The sequence below is a fragment of the Cupressus sempervirens genome, chromosome 4 (assembly GCF_028749045.1).
Source record: "Cupressus sempervirens isolate cs-2001-9-10 chromosome 4, ASM2874904v1, whole genome shotgun sequence".
Taxonomy (NCBI): domain Eukaryota; kingdom Viridiplantae; phylum Streptophyta; class Pinopsida; order Cupressales; family Cupressaceae; genus Cupressus; species Cupressus sempervirens.
In genome coordinates, this window is record NC_143121.1 from 227769391 (window position 1) to 227793336 (window position 23946).

Below are 23946 nucleotides of genomic sequence, written 5' to 3' on the forward strand. Positions count from 1 at the left end.
ACAATACTTCACCATTCACATGGTCTAATTTCTATAGCCGAATAAACCTCTCATAAATTTCAATCCTAAATATTAATTGCCACACCATTGTATATAATAGTTGAAAATTAAGAATTATATAACATATCCAAATTTGGGACAAAAATAATAAATCCATTACAAGTTATAGTCTCTACATGTAGACCCATTTTCTCTGTCATAAATCAGAAGTAAAACTAATAACTTTGCTAGGGAATCCAATAATTTTCTCAAAAAGACTCCAAATGAAACCAAACAAATTTTAACTAAACATTATGTGAGTCTAGTTTCTTAATATATAATCCATTAATTCTTTCAATTCATAAATCATTCTACAAGCACAAATCATTGTCTGCAACTTCAACAAAGATCCTTAAAAACCAGTATTTATTAAAATGAACATAACTTGCACATATATAAATTAAAATGACTCAAAAAATTGGAAATAAAATATACTTAAAATATAATTATAATTAATATAACTATAGTTTCTTTTTCATTCAAAATTTTCCATACCAAATATTTCAATCTGACTATAGTTGGGCATCCTCAAATTTGCAAATAACCACTTTTACCAAAACTAGCATAACTTCTTCAAAATAGAATGAAATTGATCAAAAAAAAGAGGAGAAGGAAAATTATTCATCATAATATTCAAATTTATAGGATATACATGGGTTAGAGGCTTCAAATTTCCATACAATACCTAGAACCAACACAAAAATAGTTAACACCAATGAAAATTACAAGTTTTTAAGAAATCGGTTGACTCAAAATAATCTTTTCTTCTTCTCATTAATTAATTTTTATTTGGAACAACCAATAAAATGATTTTATAGTGGTTGTGGTGGTCTAAAACTTCCCAACCACCTTTTAAGCCAACCCATTACATTCTTTTAACCCTTTTGCATTTTTGATAATATTTTATGAACTATATGCACTTTTGCATTACAAATTTTATATAAACCCAACCTAGACCAAAAATATGACTCAAATGACTTTAGATGGATAAAAATAGATCAATTCACCGATTAAATAAATATTTTTATATTATTTATCATATTAGGAGCTCCTGTTACAATTTTGACCACTTAGTACAAATGGCTTCTATAGCCTTTACATCTTGACTTAATAGATGCAAATACATTATAAATGGCTCAAATAAATTTATAAGATTTATTATCCTCCCTTTTTTCTTATTACTTAGGTTCTCTTTCACCATATTCCCAACATTGAAAAGTTTCCAAGTCCCTTGGAAACATGGAATCAATAACCTGCAATAAAAAATTAGGCCAAAAATCTTCATCTTTACCTTCATTTGCCTTTGCCTGTTCATGCCTTTATCACCATAATATTTCCCTTTAAGGAAATAGGGATTCCCTCAAAATCACATTCTCAAATACTCCTATCAGTGGAGTATTAATGGCTGCAACTCCCCAAGCCCTTATCAGTCAGAGATCCATCTTTACCATGCTGCTTCAAACTCACCCTATGCCTCACCTAGGAGTCCTCCTCTTTGCATTTCTCCCTATTCTCTTGGCATCCACTAGATGTTCCCATGGCCCTTGAAAAAAATTCCATATCTTTCAACTCAAAAATACAAAATCCTCCTTTTTTAGCAAGATGGATGGGCACCTGCAACCAAAAACTCATCAACAAATAAAAACCAAATCTTCAATATCTTGGTGTGGATTGCCTCCCTCGACGCTCTACCCACACACTCAAGATCTTAAAGCTCTGATACCAATATAATGTAGATCATCTTAAAAATTAACCAATTAGTGGGATAAATTTCTATCCCTTAAAAATTAATAAAATAAATTTCATTCTTAGACAACTCCTGAGGCAAAACAAAACTCTTTCCAACACTAGTTTACAATACTTCACCATTCACATGGTTTGATTTCTATAGCCGAGTAAACTACTCATAACTTTCAATCATGATTGTTCCTTTCCAAACCATTTTATATAATATTTAAAAGTTTTGAATAATATAACATATCCAAAGTAGAGGCAAAAATAATAAATCCATTACTTTTTATAGTCTCTGCACGTAGACCCATTTTCTCTATCATAAATTAGAAGTAAAACTAGTAACCATGCCTAGTGAATCCAATAAATTCCCCAAAAAAACTACAAATTAAGCCAAAAAAATTTCAAATAAATATTATATGAGTATAGTTTCTAAATATATAAGCCATTAATTCTTCCAATTCATAAATCATTCTACAATCACAAATCATTAAAAAGATCCTTAAAAACTAGTCTTCATTAAAATGAACACAACTTGCACAAATATATATTAAAATGACTCAAACCAATTGGAAATGAAAGCTAGTTTACATATTGTTCCAATTAATGTAACTATATTTTATTTTTCATCCAAATTTTTCTGTACCAAATATTTAAATCTGACTATAGTTGGGCATCCTCAAATTTGCAAATAACCACTTTTAGCAAACCTAGCATAACTTCTTCAAAACTATATAAAATTGACCCAAAAAAAAAGGAGAAGGAAAATTATTCATCCTATTATTCAAATTTATAGGATATACATGGGTTTCAGGCTGTAAATGGCCATGCAATACCTAGAACCAACACAAAAATAGTTAACACCTATCAAAATGACAAGTTCTTAAGAAACCAATTGATTCAAAATAAGCTCTTCTTCTTCTCATTCATTAATTTATATTTGGAATGACAAATAAAATTATTTGATAGTGGTTGTGGTGTTTTACAACTTCCCAACAACCTTTTTAGCCAACCCATTACATTCTTTTAACCCCTTTGAATTTTTGACAACATTTTATGAACTTTATGCACTTTTGCATTACAAATTTCATATAAACCCAACCTAGACCAAAATTATGACTTGAATAACTTTAGATGGATACAAATAGATCCATTCATCTATTAAATAAAAAATTTGACATTATTTATCATATTAGGACCTCTTTTTACAATTTTGACCACTTATTACAAATGGCTTCTCTAGCCTTTACATCTTGACTTAATATACTCAAATACATTATAAATGGCTCAAACAAATTTAAATATATCACAAAAGATATATTATCCTCCTTTTTTTCTTATTACTTAGGTTCTCTTGCACCACAAACAGGCTCAGATTCCCAATCTAAAACATTTGGCAAAAGACAAAAGTCCACAAAATTCAGTATGGAAACACTAGTTAGGATTGGGAAATAAAATACCCTAGAATGTCCTATAACCATTATGATTCCATGATCCTCATTATTAAGGAAAGAGATATAAGATCAAAACTCTAAATAAGCCAAACAAAGAAATGGATGAAAATTCTAATGGGATGCAAAATGAGATAATGCCAAAAGACCAAAAATTGAAACATCTTGGAATTTGACAAAATAAAAAACCCACTAATCAAATCTACCCAACATCAAAATTTTCAAATAAAAGCATGGACCCAAATACTTCACAAAAATCCAATAGCATAACAGTGTCTAAAGTTGCATTTCTAATTTCCTATGAAATAGAAATGCTTACCCATGTCCAACCAAGTGATATGAATGCATAAAAACATAGGGGAACACTAGTTATCCACTCTCTAACATTTAGCAACATGAAGTAGAGGTTGAAATAGAGTAAAAATATTAAAACCAAAAGCCCTACCTATTAACCAAGGGGGGAAATGAGGAATACCACCATAAAATAATAGGGATGCCAAATTAGATGAAACCATAGGCATAGTGGAGCAATCTTTATATGAATCTAATGAGACTGGCCTCACAATGATCCACCAAGCCAAACTCCCACAATGAGAAAAGCATTGATTTCTCACAAGAGGGTTTGGAGGAATTTTCTCCAAAATCCTCAAATAACAAAGTGAGAAGTGAGAATAAACTCACTTTTAGCCAATATATTCAATTTTGAAAAGTGACATATTAATTATATTATTTTAATTAAATAATCTAATTGGCTCCCTTAACCCAAAATAAATCAGGTGATTCCAATTGAATTGGAATCCAATTATGAAAAATTAGCTAAACAATAAAATAAAGATTAAACCAAATAATTAAATCCTTCAACCCAATAAACATCATTTAATTTAATATTTTCTATGACCTTTGCAGAATCCTAAATGCACATACATGCTCATAGATCTAATCACATAATGCATTATGAATCTGGATTTACCATTTACCAGAGGATTAAAATGACAATAAAGATAGATTGCCCATATAGGGATGATATTGGCTCAACATGAAAGGTCTAATCACTAACCCCATGTACCACTACACAATTACACAAAATCATGTAATTAAAGAATCTAATTAACTTCATTTAAATAATTATTTAAATAGCCCATTTTGCATAATTTACCAAAATGAACAAGGTAAATATCTACGGTACATAACGAATGAATCCAACATGGACTATTCATTTCTAATTATTTAAGCATTTAATAATGGAATTAATAATGGTTGTTAAACAACATAAAAAGCCAATTAAAACACATAAGTGAACATGGTCAAATACATGACTAACCACTATTATAGGAACCTATTCAAGTGTAGCAGGATAATAACACACAGTGAAATCTCTACACAAACCTTAGGGTAATCATGAACAACATTGTGATACAACATCAATCTTGGTAACCACTATGAAACCATCTAACACATCATAATCTCATAAATTAGCCATAAACATAATCAATCCAATTGATACAATAACATAAATCTAATTACCCTAAGGGTGTAGACCACTCATGGCCCCAATCATGATCAATCAAAAAGAAAGATCATCAAGATTGTATCCAGCAGGATGACTTATAGAAATCAAATGGGAGAGGCACTACATTTCAACTCATCATTTGGCATTAGTCCATAGATTTTATTCCATATATTTTTCTTTCTTCTAATACATTTTCTATTTTTCTTTTCAAAATCAAGAAATCTATTCTTTTAGGAATAAATTTTTTATTGAACTCACCCATAGCTTTGGAAACTACTCAATTCTGGCATAGTTTTGGAAGTATACCTTCTCTAATTTGTCTTTGTTAGAAATAAGAAGTACTAAGAGGGGTGGGGAACATAATTTCACAAAATTTTGCCTAAAATTAGATATCTTTAATAACTTTATAACTTACATAAGAAAGTAAACTCAGTAAGTTGAATAATACATACAACCATAAAATAAAGTAACTCATAACACCATATTTTGTTAACTAGGGAAACCCTGGCCAAGGGAAAACCCTAGTGGGAATGGTACCCACAAAATGATCTACTAATCAAAATTATCTAGTTAAAGATATTAGCCCTCTATATACAGGGTAGATACAAAAACCCCTTCACAAACTATTGATTTCTTCATTATTTGATATTTTCCTTTTTTGCTCTTCAAAAAAATTAATGTTCACACTGCTATGATCTTCAATTATAATTTGCATCACATAACATAATTTTTATATCACAAAAGCACACACTAAACTTCGCATTCACAATTTTTCTTTATACCTTATTTCTTTACTTGTCAGCCTTCATCTCTTCACAAACTTGGTTAAATACAATATTGTTTCATGTTAAATTAGGGTTAACATATAGGAAGTCATCCCTAACTAGTTAAGTAATTATTTTGATAAATAAAATAATTACTTAACACAAAATACTTAACTCTTTATCTTTACTCTACTTTTCTAGCTCAACATTGTCACTATAAAATGAAAATGCCTCTGTCTATATTGTTCATACTATCCTATGCTCTTTCACACATTATCCTAGAATACTTTTCTTCCTCTAGGTAAGTGAACATGTGCCAAAATTGCCTCTATGAACTATACTAAGAAAAAATGTTCATGTGCTGATAGAAACTATTCTTGTGCTAATAGAAGAACATTGTGACACTTAGACAATTATCAAAGTTTACATCTTATAGCATTATCTTCAAGATCTGTTGACTTGATCTAAACTATATGTTTCCATAAATAACAACATCATATACTATAACCTACCCAAATCAGCAAAAAATTGGCATTGATAGCAAAAAGTAAATCTTCAAACCTTGTAACATCAGTTACATGGCCATTACAAAATTTCAAAAACCATGGATAATCATTAATTATACCATCTTTCCTTATATCTCCTAATTGCAATATGATCCCCCCTTACATATATACACACACAATTCTCCTTATATCTCTCCCCCTTTGACATCAATAATAAAGGTGTTAAAAACTATGTACATTTCTTGCTAATATTGTAGAAATACAATCAACAAAGCTCACTTTCAGATTTTCAAATTCCTTCTCCCATGTGTCCTTGACTACTTTAGATACTCTAATCAAGGAACATAGTTGATAGGATGCTACTTCTACTACATTTAAATTTGAATTTAAAAACTTCTCAAATGATGTCTTAGCTTTAAGACAATCTTCTAACTTCTTCTTCACATTGTTGACCTTCAATGTCAAATGTTCATTCAATAGTGAGAAACTCTTGATGATTCTTTCCCTCTTCAAATCAATTAGATTTATGTCATCATAAATATTTTCAATAGCTATCTCTAATCATTCAATCTTCTTTTGAGGTTGTTGAAGCTCATTTGCAAGGTTCTATAGTTCCTTCATCTCACTTAGCTCCTCATTTACATATTTGATGAAATTGTAGGAAAATGTACATTTCCCATACAATGCCCTTCCTTCTATTGCACATCTTCTTAACTATTTTATGCAAGATTCAAGTGTAGCTCATTGATTTCTAATATTCTTGCACACTATGTCAAATATTTGTGCATCATGTTTAACTTGGGCAGGTGTTTCTACTACTTTTGATAACTAAATAACTTCACTAGCAAAATCCTTGATCAAATCCTTAGCTCTAGATAGAGGATCTACCTTTGTTCTTCTACTAGTCACTTTGAATTTTCTTCAAGATTTCTTCTAAACTCTCTTGAAGGCTCTTTACCTTCTTATTCTTTTCAAATAATTTACTTAAGGATATTATTAGTCCACTTTGATCATCACCATCACTAGATAAGTTTTCCAATACTGATTCCAATGGGTACTTGGATTTCATAGGGATTTGTAATATGATATCTACCTCATGTTGAAATATGACTATCATCAATCTCTCTCTATTTCAACTATGGCAAGAATGTTGATTCATGCATGATTATCCTCCAATTATCTTTTATTTTCTATTCTTGCTTTTATTCCTCTATTTTCTCCTCTTTTTCATCCTTCTTTTCCTCTTCATCTTTATTTTTTTTCTCTTCTTCTTTCTTCTTTTCTTCTTCTCATTTCTTTATCTCTTCTATTCTTTGTTTCTTTTCAACCTATTTTTTTTCTTTTCTTCTTCTCTTTTCCTCTTCTCTTCTTCCTCATCCTAAAAATTGGTGTAGTCTATCAAATCAACAATTGATGGTCCATAATCCTTGAATGGATTCTCTAATGTGTCCAAGGTACTTCTTATACTTTCTATTTGCATAGTGTTAGTATTGATTATTACTTATAGAATGGTGGCTTCCTCTATCATTACTACATCTCTTCCAACTTCTGATGATTGTTGAGATTATGTGTGTTGCACACATTGCATAATATTACTTATATTGTATTATTTTATTTTATTATCTAATGTTGCACCTAGGATGTGATAGCTCCTATTTTCACTAAGCATAATTTTCAAATTTTACGATGAAAATGAAATGAGAATAGAGAAGTTAGGGCTTATATGTTTTTTTTTCCCATCTATACAGGAAACCCTAGCATGTTTTGTCCTAATCTAATTATTTCATTACTGTCCCAAGTGTGAGTTTTGGTGACCTAGGGTTTTAATTTTATCCTACATTGCAAAAAATCTTCATAAGATCAATGTCTAGGCCCTAACCCTAGGTTTTAAAGTAGTAGGTTTTCATTTTTGTCTTTTACATCATATTCTACGATGTTATGATAAAGGGTTAGTGGAGTATCGAAAGGAAGACTTTTCAATCGTATGATCTTAAGATAAAGTATTGTGTCATGATATCATGGATAATAAAGTTGGTCTTATCGATCTTACAATTTCCTTTGTATCGTATGATTGTATGGAAATTTGAATGGCTTGCTTTTCATCCTGTACAAAATTATGACAAGCTAGGTGATTGTGGCATCAGGAACAATGAAAGAATGCATTACAATGTTATGAAGTAGCAGTCATCCTAAGATTGTAAAGGAAATATTTGGCTATTGTGATGCTATGAGATATTATGAGGGTAAAAGCACAAACCTGTGTCACCTTTTATGAAGAAACATGATATCAAAATGCGACAGTTCAACATTAATGACAAAAAAAATGGTATTTGTGTTTAGAATTTGAAAATGATGTAAACTGATGAAATGTGTAGAATTGGATGAAATTTATGCCTATCATTTAAAAAAAAAAAATTTGATTAAGAATTTATTCATTTATTTTATTTTGAAATCCCTTTTTTAACTATAAAAAATATAGGGTGTAGTTCCCGTCAAAAAAAAAATGCAAATCATCTTTTTTTGTTTTGATTTGAAAATATCTTATAGATGACATGTATATCTAGTGCACAAAAAAAGAAATAATTATTTTTGATCTATATTTTCTTTGTTATAAGTAGTCAAGCTCAACCTTCTCAGAAGCCAACAATTTTTTCCTCTTGTCAAAACTTCCCAATCAAATCTCCACCTTCTTGAGAAAAAATTACATATTCATGTAGAGGACTCTCTCCTCTAGAGATAAATATAATTTCTTATTTTTTTGGTATGATTTACTAATTTTTTCCCTTTTTAAAGTTAGAATCTTCTAAAATTTTGAAATATCAACTTATAATATTTTGAAATTCTAACATATTATAACTAATCAAAACACTCAAAAATTTATATAATAATGATATTGAATCCAAGATCTGTAAAAGGGTATTTTTAGTTTTTGAATAAAATTGAGTTTTGATAGAGAAATAAAATTTGACCAAAACAGGTTTTGATATCACAAATGGTGACACAGATCTGTGCTTTTACCCATGATCATAAGATCATAAGGAGAATAAGACAAGAAAAAGTAATGATGCATTGTCAAATAGGTGTCCATATCTTATTGGCCAAATTGTGGTATGAATGCCAGATGTATGCTTTTCTAGAGTAGTGGGGCTAGAAAGATTTTTCATATTAAATTTCAATGGCACATGGAAACCTCTGATCTTACAATATATAGTTCATCATAAGATCTTAGTGCAATAAAAGATGTGCTCTGATGTTACGAGTAAGCCATGATTGTAAGATCACAAATGAAAAAGGTAAAGCCCATGATGCTATGATAATAAAAGTTAAGTGTTTCTTGTAGTATCACAGAAGTTTACAGGGTAACCAAAGATGTTACAAAGTTAAAAAAGTGATTGTGATTGTAGGATCGTATGGTGAAAAAGGTTAAGGTAAGATAATACACCAGTTTAATGACCAACAATTTATCGAGAGATCGTAGAAGAAGAAGAAGTCAGTGCTCATGCCACAACAACCAAGGAGTTGTAAGATCATAAGAGGGTTTTGTCATGGTTCCCAATTGGTCAACAAGGGTTTTTCAAAGGGTTTTGTAACATCTAGACATTGTTTCCTCAGCTATAAGATAACATGAGGAATTTTTTCATTAGTCATGAATGTAGGATCACAGGCCCTATTTTGACATAAAAGTGTTAAGTCATTTTTTTGAGATGGAAATGACAATGAACTTCTCGACCAATAAGATTTAAGCATAATACAAAAAGTACATTGTTGGATAGTAATGGTGATGCTCCCCTGAGCTGATAGAATAAGTTGATATTATGTTTCAAGCATGTTGAAAATCAATGCAAAGTGAATGTTGATTTTCCTATTTTACAATTACAGTTCACCATTTGCAAAGAAAGAGACTTTGAGTAGTTTTAAGCTTCTAGTGCAATATAGATTGTCATGTAAAGAATGGGTTCCATACCCTATTTGCTAGCATATTGTGAATATGTTTGATAAAGAGGTGGAAAAAATTCAAGCATCAGACATGGGAGTTGTTGAGACTTCAACTTCTAAAGGTTGGAAAACATGAAAAAGGAAACCTAATATGTTTTTTGAGGAATGGATTAAGCTTTTTCTAGGTTCCTCTAATGTTAATGTTATAGGTGACCATACCTTTTTCGACCCATATGCTCTTTGAAAAGATGTTGTGTGCCCTAGTGTCACTGATTCTAAACTTTTCAAGTACTTCTACTATAATAGGGATAAGAATATTCTTGTGTGTAACCCATGGAAGAAGAATTTAGCAAAATTGATATTTCTAGAGGTATTTTTGGATGTGGATTTGATGAAGGCCCTTTCCATTGCTATTATCTGGCCACCAAATCATTCCATAGAAATGATGGAACTATTTGATGTACACTTAACCGTGTATCTTTCATTGAGGCTTTTGGAATGGATGGAGCAATGGGCAAGCTTGTGGATTTAAAAGATTTATAGAGGAAGGTTGAAGTGAATATTGAGGTCTATACTAGAAAATATATGCTATGACATATTCCCATGGATTTGAAGAATGTGGCTGATTACCCTAAAAAGTAGAAAAAATGATGCCATCGAACAAATTTAAAAATTATTTTGTGAAAGCAATCTATGGTGTCCAAAAGGTGGTTGGGAAAGATGGAACTAATATGGTTTATGGAGCTGAATTTATAATTGCCAGACATGTGAACAAATCCTACCATGGGGGGGAGTATGATTATCTTGAACAAATTTTGGAAGTGATAAAAGAAAATATTGCGAGGTTTCAGAGTGGAGAATTAAAAGATTTCAAGTTCCATCACTATTCACTGCTGATGCACCTGATCATTTACAAGAATGTAGGGTATGTGAGTTTTGACTTCATTGACCACACATTTGATGCAAATGGAGTTCTACTAGTTAATTTGTGGAGGTATAGGATAGTAATTATCATTTTTCTAATTCTATCTCATTTTTCAATAGTTTTAGTGCTGTAATAATGAAAATGCTAGATCTAGGTTACTTTAGGGCACCTAAGATTTTGAAGAGCCTTTTGAGACATGCTGTGCTTCCTAATAGTAAAATATTGGATCAAAATTGGGGGGATATTTTCTTGTTTCCAACCTTTTCTTTAATGAGAGTTTATGGTTGTCCTCAACCACCCAATATATCAGCAAAATTTATCCCTCCTAGATTGCGTATAATTGAGTTCATATGGAAATTCTTTATGGTCAACAGGGAGTATCTAGGTCCCAAAGTGCATAAAGACACTTTATTGTGTAGATTTTTTAGGGTGGGGGATTTTAAAATTTCAAATGAGGCCCTTGACCAAATTTATACTTTCCTCCACCACTAGAATTTGTCCACCAACCCTTATAGAATGTATGATCCTGACAATTTGATGAGGGTCACCTTTAAAGAAATGAGAAATTATATACTACCTAGCACCAAGAAATCTCCCCATGAGGATGTCATTCCAAACATAGTTGCAAAGGGTGAGACAACTAATAGGCCAGAAAAGCTAGATGATGTTTTGAGGGTGGAGAGAGAATTGAAGAGAGGAGATCCCTAATTTATGGGAATTTATATGGATATCCCCTATCCTTAGAAGATTAGGAAGATGGTCATAGATCATGTTGATATTATGGCCAAGATGCTAGAGGGATGATTGGGAGAGGAGGATATGATGTGCCTAGATAGCCCTAAACTTGATGTAACCTTAGAAATAGAAGAAGAAGTTGATGTCCCTCAAGCATCATGGGTTACAAAGGGAAATAAGAGATAAAAGGTTTTCCATATCCGTGCTGAGGTAAAATAGATGACATTGAATATTTTGCATACTAGTAGTCAATATTTTGCTAACTTAGGACAAAATTATCTCTAAGATAGAATAAATGTAGCTGAGGGTACACTCACTAACTTAGAACTAGTATCAACTAGGTTGGATGATAGAATCATCTGGGCCCAACAATCCTTGAGGATGATGAATTCATCAAGTCCACTGAGTTCAAAAGCTTTCTATACAAGACAAAATTGAGTGAGCTCGTATTGAAGATGAAGCCAGGAGAATCAGATGAGTAGAAGATGGAATTGGTGGAAAAACTATAGGCCTATGACCTTGAGAGTGAATTCATAACTCTAGAGGAGGTAAGAGACCTTGTATCGAGGAGTGGCATGTTATTGGTGCCTGCATGAGATTTGGAACAAGCTTTCATGCTTGATCAAATAAGGAGGTAGGAAAATGACATTTCATATGAGGCATTTGGTGTAGATGGATTATAGAGAGGAATTGGTTTCAACATTGATAACAAATCTTTAGTAGTTTGGAGTATGGCTTCTTCATCCAACAAGCCAAAATTAATGGATGCATAGAGCACTAAACAAGGTAACATAATTGTGCGGAATCTCTAGGGCTCCTTTAGCACAAAGATTTCTAAGGCATTAAAACATTTTTCATTTATGAATGAAGCCAAGGTAGAGGAGATGGAGAATAGATTATCTAAGTCCATACATGATTAGATAGATGTAAGAAAGCTCTATGAAAATGGGCTTAGAAAGAGCCATGTGTATAGTGAAAGAATTATAGAGCTTGAGGCCAAGGTCCAAGCACTTAAAAATGAAGTTGCATCTTATAGAGAGCAACTTACATAGACAAAGTAGGGAGTTGCTATAGAACTAGATCCTGAATAGGAAGACCAATAGTAGCCAATTAGTAACACAATTGAGGCCCCAACACAAACAAAGGATTTGGTGAAAGAGGAAACATTAGAACCTAGAAGGATGAGAATTAATGCTAAATCTACTCAGCTAGGAGGTGAGATAAGGATAACTATCCTTAGGAGTTTGATGAACCATAGGATTGAAATTTTTAAGAATATATCACAATAGGCTCATACTTCTTTTGTTACTTTACAAAGTGTTGAGAAATTTTGCAATGAGACACTTACATGGCTATCACCCACATTTAATCTTTTGGGTCCATTGAGAAGAACCTCCTTATAGCAATATCGTGAGAATGCTCGAAATAACAGAATACAAAGTGATAGCAGAACTCAGAATAAATCTACTGATCGCAGGCCACTTCGAGGGGGTAACCTCCTTTGAGCAAGCTCAATACAATAAATTCGTCCGTGCCCATCAAGGGCCTCAACCTATTCTTATATACTGGGTACGATCTAGAAAAGTAATACTACCTATGCATGTGGGATAATAAAATAAACTCACGGGACGACTTACAAAGCATATGCGTCCAACAACTCTACTCTAACAAAATAAACAGAAGGAACACACAGGTTCCTAACATCCCCTCTCCCTTAGAAAAAAGCTTTGTCCTCAAAGCTTAAGGTGTGGAAATTGTTGTTGAATCTGAAGAAGGGGTTCCCAGGTAGCATCCTCTGGTTGCATGCCATGCCACTGAATCAAGACCTCAGAGATGGAGCGAGAGCGAAGCTGGCGAGTGCGCTGGTCAATGATTGCCACCGGCTCCAGGATAATGGATCCTTCCGTATCCATTTCAGGGAGAGTAGTTTGTGCTCTGACAGTGGTACCCAGAACTTTCTTTAGACAAGAAACATGAAAAACTGGATGAATGCGGGAAGAAGGAGGAAGTTCCAGTTTATAAGCAACTGAACCAATCTTCTGCAGAACCTGATAAGGCCCATAAAATTTTGGGGCCAGCTTATGACGCCCTTTCAGCTTTAGGGAGGATTGTTTGTATGGCTGTAGACGAAGAAAAACCATATCCCCAACTTGAAATGAGCGCTCAGAACGGTGTTGATCTGCTTGCTGTTTCATCTGATTACGGGCCATGTGAAGATTATCCTGTAAGGTACGAAGAATCTGATCCCTGCTGTAGAGAACTATGTCAACTGCCTGGACTGGTGAGCTGTTGGGAGTGTAGGGAAGGAGCACTGGAGGTGCCTGACCATAGACTGCTTCATATGGAGTCATTTTAGAGGCAGTGTGGTAAGAGGTATTGTACCACCATTCAGCTAAAGGGAGCCACTTGGCCCACTGATGTTGCTGTTCGGAAGTGAAGCAACGAAGATAAGTTTCCAAGCATTTATTGACAATTTCCGTTTGACCATCAGTTTGTGGGTGATAGCCCGAACTCATCTTCAGTTTGGTGCCAGTTTTCTGAAACAGTTCAGTCCAAAAATGACTGGTAAAAGTTGCATCACGATCAGAGACAATGGAAGAAGGGAGTCCATGAAGACGAAATATCTGGTCCATGAAGATTTGTGCAACAGAGGAAGCAGTATAGGGGTGGCTGAGGGCACAAAAATGACTATATTTTGAGAGACGATCAACCACAACCAAGATCACTGTCTTGCCACCGGATTTAGGAAGCCCTTCAATGAAATCCATAGAAATATCAGTCCAAATCCGTGTAAGGATGGGCAATGGTTCGAGCAAGCCAGGAAGGAGGGTCGTTTCACCCTTGTGGCGTTGGCAAGTATCACATTCAGCCACCATCTGTTGAATCGTCTGTTTCATTCCTTTCCAAAAGAAGTTTCTCCTTGCTCGCTCATAAGTTTTGAGGAAGCCTGAGTGCCCTGCTGAAGGAGAAACATGGAGTTCATAAAAAATAGCCTGATGTAGAGCTGGGTTCTGAGGAAGCACTAGCCGACCCTTGTATCGAAGAGAAGCACCATCCCAAGAGTAATGTGGTATAGCAGAAGGATTATTGGCTAGCTGGTGAATGATTTGAGATAAAGAAGAGTCACTGTCATAGCCCTGCTGAACAGACGCTAACCAATTGGGAATGGGCTTAGAAATAGCGGAAAGGGAAGCTTGATTATCAAATGTGCGAGAAAGAGCATCTGCCACAATATTCTCCTTACCCTTCTTGTAGGTGATCTCATAATCATACCCCATGAGTTTGCTGACCCATTTCTGTTGTGTAGGAGAGGATACCCGTTGTTCCAGGAAGTATTTCAGACTTTGGTGATCGGTTCTGATGCAAAAATGACTCCCTAAGAGGTATGGCCGCCACTTCTGTACAGCATACAAAATAGCCATCATTTCTTTTTCATAAGTAGAGAGGGCTAGATTCTTACCAGAGAGGGCTTTGCTAGTGAACGCAATAGGATGGTCATCTTGGAGGAGAACAGCACCCAATCCATTGCTGCAAGCATCACTCTCAATAGTGAAGGGTTTGGAAAAATCTGGCATCGCGAGAACAGGTGTACTGCACATAGCCTGTTTCAGTTGTTCAAATGCAGTCTCAGCAACAGGGGTCCAGGAGAAGGCATCCTTTTTTAACAGAGCTGTCAATGGTGCTGCAATTTTCCCGTAATCTTTGACAAACTTGCGGTAGTAGCCAGTCAACCCCAAAAAACCCCGAAGGCTCTTGAGAGTTTTAGGATGCGGCCAAGTTTTCATGGCATCTATTTTTGTAGGATCCACCCGCACTCCATGGTGTGCAACAATATGCCCGAGATACTCCACTTCCTCCTAGCCAAACACACATTTAGATAGTTTTGCACAGAGTTGATGATCAGAGAGAAGTTGCAAGACAAGCTCCAGATGATGGAGATGCTCAGCCCAAGTTTTGCTATATATGAGGATATCATCAAAGAAGACCAGAATGAATTTCCGGAGGTATGGTCGAAATATGTTATTCATCACTGCCTGAAATGTTGAAGGAGCATTCGTGAGGCCAAAGGGCATGACTAAAAATTCATAGTGACCATCATGTGTGCGGAAGGCAGTTTTAGGTATATCCTCCTCATTAACCCGAATTTGATGATACCCAGAACGAAGATCTAACTTGGAGAAAAAATGAGCCCCATGAAGTTCATCAAGAAGTTCATCAACAACTGGAATGGGAAACTTGTCCTTTATAGTGAGATGATTAAGTGCTCGGAAATCAATGCAGAGTCGCCATGACCCATCTTTTTTGCGAACAAGCAGAACTGGAGAAGAAAAGGAACTGGTACTAGGGCGAATAATACCTTGCTTCAGTAAGTCACGGACAAGTATCTCGATTTCGGTCTTCTGATGAAATGGGTAGCGGTAGGGCCTGATGTTGGGCGGAACATTGCCAAGAAGGAGCTGAATACGGTGGTCCTCTGGACGAGAAGGAGGTAATCCCACAGGTTCAGCAAATATACCAGAATACTTGTCCAAAATGTGTTGGAGATCGGCAGGAGTGCTAGAGACTGCTGATGGCTGCATCTGAATGGAATGGAGCTGAGCGATGACACCATGTGAATTCTTCTTAAGAAGTTTTTCCATACGGTGTGAACTGATGATGCTGAGAGACCCTGGTTGTAAGCCTTTCAAAGTGTGTTGGTGCCCCTCGGCTGAAAACTGCATCCAAAGTTCAGCAAAATCCCAGAGAATGGGGCCAAGAGTGCGTAACCATTGGGCACCCAAAACCACATCACAGCCACCTAAGGGTAAGGCAAACATGTCAGAGCGCATGTTATAATCTCCAATAGAGAGACGCACATTGCGACATTTCCCTTTACAAGGTAAAGTGCCCCCATTGGCAATCATGACTTCAAAGCTAGAGTAGGGATGGATAAAGCAATCAGCCTGTTTGGCTATTCGTGGATCAATGAAGTTATGAGTGCTACCAGAATCAATGAGTATAGTAAGAGGGATCTTCTTGAAGAAACCCTGGACCCGCATGGTTTGTGGAGTAGTGACTCCTGCCAAAGCATGGACAGATATCTCTGGTGGAGCTTCTGGGGAAGGAGGTTCAGGCTGGTGAGGCTCAACCTCAGCATCCACTGTTTCCTGAGCATCTACATATTCTTGCAGTTCCGGTGGAGAATCCACATCCAAGAGATAGAGCTTTTGCTGAACACATCTATGGCCCCGAGACCATTTCTCATCACAATTATAACAAAGCCCTTTGTCTCGCCTAACTCGCATCTCTGTTTCAGACAAGTGCTTGATCGGAGTAGTTCTGGGAGCTGGTATGACTGGAGGGTTGTGAGAACCTGTATTTCTGAATGGAACAAAATTAGATCTGGAGCGTTGTAGAGCACTAATCTTGTCTTCCGCTAACTTAGCCAACCCAAGGGCTTCCATCATTGTAGTAGGTCGAAACATTTTGACTTCTGAGCGAAGTGCATCCTTCAGACCACTGACAAAACAACTACGGAAGAATTCATCAGACAAGCCCTCTATGTGATTAGCTAATTTTTCAAACTCTGTCTGGTATTCTCTTACAGTGCCTGTTTGACGCAGTTTAGTGAGTGCTCCTGTGAAATCATCAAAGGAACTAGGGCCAAAGCGCTCCAAAATGAGGGTGCACAATTCGCTCCACGTTGGGCCTACATTAGCCTTGATGTACCAACGGAACCATTGAAGAGCTTCATGTTCCAAATGAAAAGATGCAAGGGAGACTTTGTGGTTATCCAAAGTATTATGCAAGCTGAAATACTGCTCTGCCCTATAGATCCATCCAGTCGGATCAGAACCATCGAAGCGTGGAAAATCAAGCTTTGGTCCACGGAAATTGCCAGAAGAGGACCCAGTATCTCCTGAATGGTTTCGGCTCATGGCTGACTGCTGAAAGTTAAGACCCAGAATTTTGTCATCCAGATCTTGAAGTCTGGTTTTGAGGGATGCAATTTCCTATTCCATGATTTTTGCTCCTATACGCGTAACAACCATAAAACAAGGTTTTTTTTTTTTTTTTTTTTTTTTTTTTTTTTTTTTTTTTTTTTTTTTTTTTTTTCTGAACAGTCGACTTAGAAAAATTCACGCACAGACAGAACAACTGAAAAGAGTTATTGCAATAACAAGAGATATTAGAAGTGAGAGGAACCTGAAGGCCACGACAGAAAAAATTTGATGTAATTTCCACCCAGCGAGCCCAAGAGAGTGCTCTGATACCAGATGAGAAGAACCTCCTTATAGCAATATCGTGAGAATGCTCGAAATAACAGAATACAAAGTGATAGCAGAACTCAGAATAAATCTACTGATCGCAGGCCACTTCGAGGGGGTAACCTCCTTTGAGCAAGCTCAATACAATAAATTCGTCCGTGCCCATCAAGGGCCTCAACCTATTCTTATATACTGGGTACGATCTAGAAAAGTAATACTACCTATGCATGTGGGATAACAAAATAAACTCACGGGACGACTTACAAAGCATATGCATCCAACAACTCTACTCTAACAAAATAAACAGAAGGAACACACAGGTTCCTAACATCCATATACACAATTTTTGGAGAGGCTCATTGTATTGATGGCTAAAAAGCTAGATTTTCTTGATAAAATAATCTTAGTGAAGGAGGGCTTGGATATAGTCAAAGAGTTGATTGGATTCTTCACTAGAAAATTATACGTTATACAAGGAAAATTAAAAGTTTTATCTTAGGGAATACAATACTATATATCATCAATTTTGGATGCCACTAATACAATGATAGATTGGTAGGAATGGTCTAATTCCTTTGGTGCCATTATTACTCATGATGATATAGTGGAAATTTTTAAAGATGCTTCGAATGTCCCTTAAAATAAATTGATTGATTCCCTTTTTAAGGTAGAAATAGACTTAAACAAGTTTTTTGTTGAATCTAAAGCCACATTGGATGCCAAGTGGACAAAGGCCACTCAAGACCTAGAAGAGGTTAAAACTATTGAGTGGCCCACAAAAAGAGAAATTTATGTTTGGGAAGTAGTGGGAGAGATCAAATCCTTGCCAACAAGAAGTAGTTGAGATATTACACACTAAGAATAGATAAAGACAACGTGAGTAAAGTCATAGAGCATGAGTTAAATTTTTACTTGCTGACTTTCTCAACTATCTCACCTTGTTCTAATCAAACATCTAAAGAATGTTTTTATATATCTATTGTTCATATCTTTCCACCTTTGGTATCCATTCTCATTTAGACATGTGTCCCATCTATAGCTTGTTTGCAATCCTTTAAGAGTTGAGGTCAGCTATCTGTAGATTTTTAGTCTTATGTCTTATTGCAATTTCATCCATTATTTTTTTGTAATTTGGTGAATGTAATCTTTTCTTGAATACTTGAATACATATGGTGAATATTTAGTATCAATGGCTTGTATTCACCGAGTCTTTGTCAATTTTGTAAGAAAATTTAAGATGAAATCAATATAAGATGGATTTTCTCTATATATTTCTTTATCTTTGAGTTTTTGTCTCCTCTCTTATATATCTATAATCTTGAGATTGAAATGAACAAGTTTCATTCAATTTAGTGCAATTCATACAAAATTGTATATCTCTTACTGATTGTTTTTTATTCAAAGAATTAGATAATTGTTCTCTGTAATTGATAAGGTTTAGGGTTTATAAAAGGGATATGGTAAGAATGAAATTCAAAGCTCATTATTGACAAATTTAATTACAAGTTGATTAAATAGGTCTGATATGGTTGATTATTGACTCTATATATATATGGATAAGACACTGATCATTTTTAAAAAGTTCAAGAACAAGTTGATGATTCACCTACGTGTAGGAAATACATAACAAACAAAAAGAATCAATTTATCATTTTTATGTACTAAGAACTAGAAGTACTAGTCACTACTTATTTACATTAAGTTTTTGGTTATAATTAGCTATTGTAATAAGGAAGTTTATTAGAAAATCATAGAAGAACATTAACCATTTTTGCTATAGGGGATTGTCTTGCAGAGAAGAGTATCAAGTAAACAAGATCAATCCTAAGGTTTTCCCGCCTTGACCCTGTAGAGCCTAAAGTGAAGTGAGTCCTGATGACTCTATTAATGTTGGCCAAGAACTAATATTTAGTCATATTGGTTATAGGATTTAGTAGATCCTTAGGCTTGTCCCTCTCTTATGCTTTTCGATATTAAGTTTAAACCCACTTTATATGTTCCTTACTAGTAAGAATTCTAACAAAATGGTGACTATGTTGGGAACTACTTTGCACCAATATTGAGATATCTAAACTAAAGCTTTCTAGTGAATTCCTTGGTATAGGGTTAAGGTTTTCAGTCTAGCCTTGTGGCAGAGTTATTATTCTTAGTTTTCACTATAGTTTTATTTCTCAAGCTTGATTCTAATATTTACCCTTCATAGGGTGGCGACTCAAGTCTAAGGTTTTGTAGCTAGTGTTTTAAATTTTAGGAAAATGCTAAACAAATGGCTGAGAAGAGGAAAAATACACGTGCCTTCAAAATGATCACCCTAAAATACCACTATTTACCGAGTTACCTATTGGGAGAAATAAGAAACAAAACAAAAAGAAATCTAAGTCAAATCCTACATGGATTCCTAGAGGTAATATATTAGCCCAATCACTATACCACCCTGTGATAGAAAAGAAATCATCTTTGCAAAGTACTGAATCTAAAGAGGCTACTTTATTGGGGGAATTATTCATAACTCCAGTTAGGGAGAAAAGGTTTTTTCATGATAAAAATATGTCTCCTGTGGGGCATATCCCTTATAGACCTAACTTGGTAAATGAAATCCTTATAGATTTAGATGATGCAGTGAATTTTGAAGCCACCACTTCAGCCCATGAGAAGCTATATCTAGAACTTATCTTTCTTAGGAGAAGACTTGTAGAAGAGAAAGCCAAACACATTCATTTGGAAAAGGAAGAAGAAAAAATCATTTTGAACACCATTATTGAAAGGGATAACTTACTTAGGAGAATGGCTTACCTACAAGAATCACACAAGAAATTGGAGGAGAGATCTTCCAAGCTACACTTTGACATATTTGTAGATATGGAGGTTTGAAAATCTAATGTCCAAGAACAAGTGCTCCTTCTCTTTGAGAAGGAGACCCCTGTTATTGCCCAAATTCAGCCTTGTAAACCTTTGGAGACTAGAATTGTAGATCTAAATGGGAAAGACTTTGATAATGGAAATCAAAAGATCATTGGAATACAAATCAATGAACCCCATGTCCCTAGTAAGCCCACATGCCTTGCCATGTCAAAACTTGATCTAGAATTGAAAAAGGCCAAAAAGGACAAGGAAGATATAGCAAAGGAACTTGAGAAAGTAGAGAATGAAGCTCAAGTAGCTGAAACTAAGAGAAAGATCTATTTTATTAAAGCTAACTCTGCCCTAGCTGTTTAATCAGGCCAATCCTCTTAGATTTCCCCTACTATCCATAGTACTGGCCCTTTGATAATAGGAAAAGTTTCTTCACAAATAACCCCTTTTTAAAATAGTGCTACAACTTCCCAAGTCCCTCTTGCTCAACAAACCCAACAAACTTAGATTCCTATCCAAAGAAAACCTATTGGAGCAAGTACCTAAAGTGTCCCAATTTCCCAGAGGAGACCAATTTATATGTAAAAATATAGATAGATGTCTTTCTTAGGTATCCCTAGTTTTTCTCATCCCATCTCAAATGACCTTAGAGATAAGGTCACAAAGTTTGCTAGAAATAATGCTATTATTGGTGAAAAGAATCTTAGAAAGTTGATTGATATTCTAAATGACTATGAGGTGGGATGTAGTGCCTGCCCCTGGTTCACATTTTGTTATCGTTGCTGAACTCTTTTAGAGCTAGTTTCATGTTGATGGTTAGTAACATTATTATGAGATTATCAGATATTGTTGCTATTGCTTCCGCAAATGTTATGAATGGTTTTATCTTTCATGTTTTAAAAAAATAAAATTGTTTGGCAAACTTAGTAAAATTCTTTGGATCCTTTGGTGGGGCATTACATTTGGTATCAAAGTTCGAGTTTCAACATTGGGAGCTCTGGGTATATTGGAATGCTACTAGTTATTAACTAGTTGAATAAAATGAAAACTTAAAACTATCATGTGTATCTTTTTCAAACTGAAAACTTGAAACTAGGTGAACTGAAACAAAACTTAAAACTGTTACTTGCAATTTTTTTATATTTCAACACTTAGCTTTCAAAACTAAAATTTTTATTGAAAATCTAAACGAAGGAAAAACTAAAAATTGAAAACTTATTCTAGTTGCAAAACATGTATCTTTCATCTATGATTTAAGGTAGTATACCTTTGTTATCTTTGCAAGCATTAAGTTGCTCTTGTTTAGAATGTATTAGAGGATCTATTTTAGTATATGTTAAAGGAATGAATGTTGGATCAATGTGGTTTTCGGTTTACCATTAAACCAGAATCATATTGCTCTAAGTGTGTTGTAATATTCCCAGTGGAATCATATCCCCTTGTAGGGAGGAAAAGGGATCAATGGGACCCACATAGTGAGTATCTTAGTTTTTCATTCTTGTAGGCTTCCAGGAGTAAGCCTAATCCCAGGGGGGGTGGATGTAGTGCCTACCCCTGGTTCACATTTTGTTATCATTGCTGAAATCTTTTAGAGCTAGTTTCATGTTGATGGTTAGTAACATTATTATGAGATTATCAGATATTGTTGCTATTGCTTCCGCAAATGTTATGAATGGTTTTATCTTTCATGTTTAAAAAAAAAAAATTGTTTGAAAAACTTAGTAAAATTTTTTGGATCCCTTGGTGGGGCATTACATGGGACATGAAGATATAGTGATGAAACTCTTTGTCCACTCACTAACTGAGAATGCCAATGATTGGTTTAGGAAATTTCTAGATGATAGCATTAAGTCATGGAATGATTTGGAGAAATTATTCAAAGAGAAATATGGTGATAAGACCAATGTTGGCTATATGCTAAATAATTTCATCAATATTAAGAAAAATCCTAATGAATCAATTTTTGATTTCAATGTCAAATTTCAAAAGGGGATGTACAAGTTGTTCCAAGTGATGAGGTTGAATGAGGATGTTTGTCTTACTATTATTTCAATACTTTTGATAGTAAGATGGTCTATGATCTCAGGGAAAGGGATACTAAAACAAATAGGGATGCTTACATAATGGCTGTAAACATTGAAAATAATAGAAGAGCTATTGGTAAGCTTGGAAAAAGAGATGACCCCAAGTTGTTCAATTCTAGAAATAAGAAATATGGTGAAAAGTCTATTATAGGAAATAAGCTTGAAGAGGATACAATGGGGCAAGTTTTAAGTTTACTAAAGAAGTTGAGTCCCCCAACTTACCAAGAAAGTAAACCAAATGTTGCAAAGAAGCCTCCTCTTAATAATAATTTTAATAGGCAACCTAGGATGCAAAACTATCTCTATACGACTCAATAGAAGGATGGTAAGCAAATCCCCAATCCCACTCAAGGGAACAAGGATAAAGGAACACCGAATCCTTTGTAAAGGAATTCTATGAACATGGTAGAAGAGATGCCTTGGTGTATTATTTTTCAATCCTCCCATTCCTCTAACTATTGTATTGTAGCTTAATCTTTTGTTACAAATCAATAGATACAAAATGATGAGGAAGGTGAAGAAGAGAATCAAGAGGATGTGACATGTAATATGATCCACCTTTTTGACAATGATGGAGAATCTAGCATTGAGGAATTTGAACATGATATTGTAGAGCAAAGAAATACATATAATATACATAATCAATAGTTTTTTTTTTGACAATGAAGAATCACATAAACCTAAAAAAGTCTTAAAATGAAGAGATTGATAAAATTACTTCAAAGATGATGGCTCATGCTCAAAGTACATACAATTTAAGGAACAAAATTATCAATGATACTCCATTAGAGCCAGCATGTATCTTTATCAAGAACACTCTTGAGACTTGTAAGATCAAGGATAGCAAAAATAAGAAGTGGGAGCCCAAAAGGAAAGTACATTTTTGAGGAATTGAAATCACCAAGAAAAATGCACAAGATAAAAAATCAGACCCTGATACAGTAAAGAAAAAGGATTCACCTACTATTAAAAATTCTATATCCACAAGTATGTCTATTAAGCCTACCAATTATGACTCTATTAACATGATTTCAATGTTATCACAAATTATTGTCAAGGTCCCTTTATCTAAAATGTTTAGGATAAAAGAACACAAGAACAAGGCTCTCTCTTGGTTAGGGGGAATAAAGGATAATAATGTTGTTACACAAGACCCAATAGTCA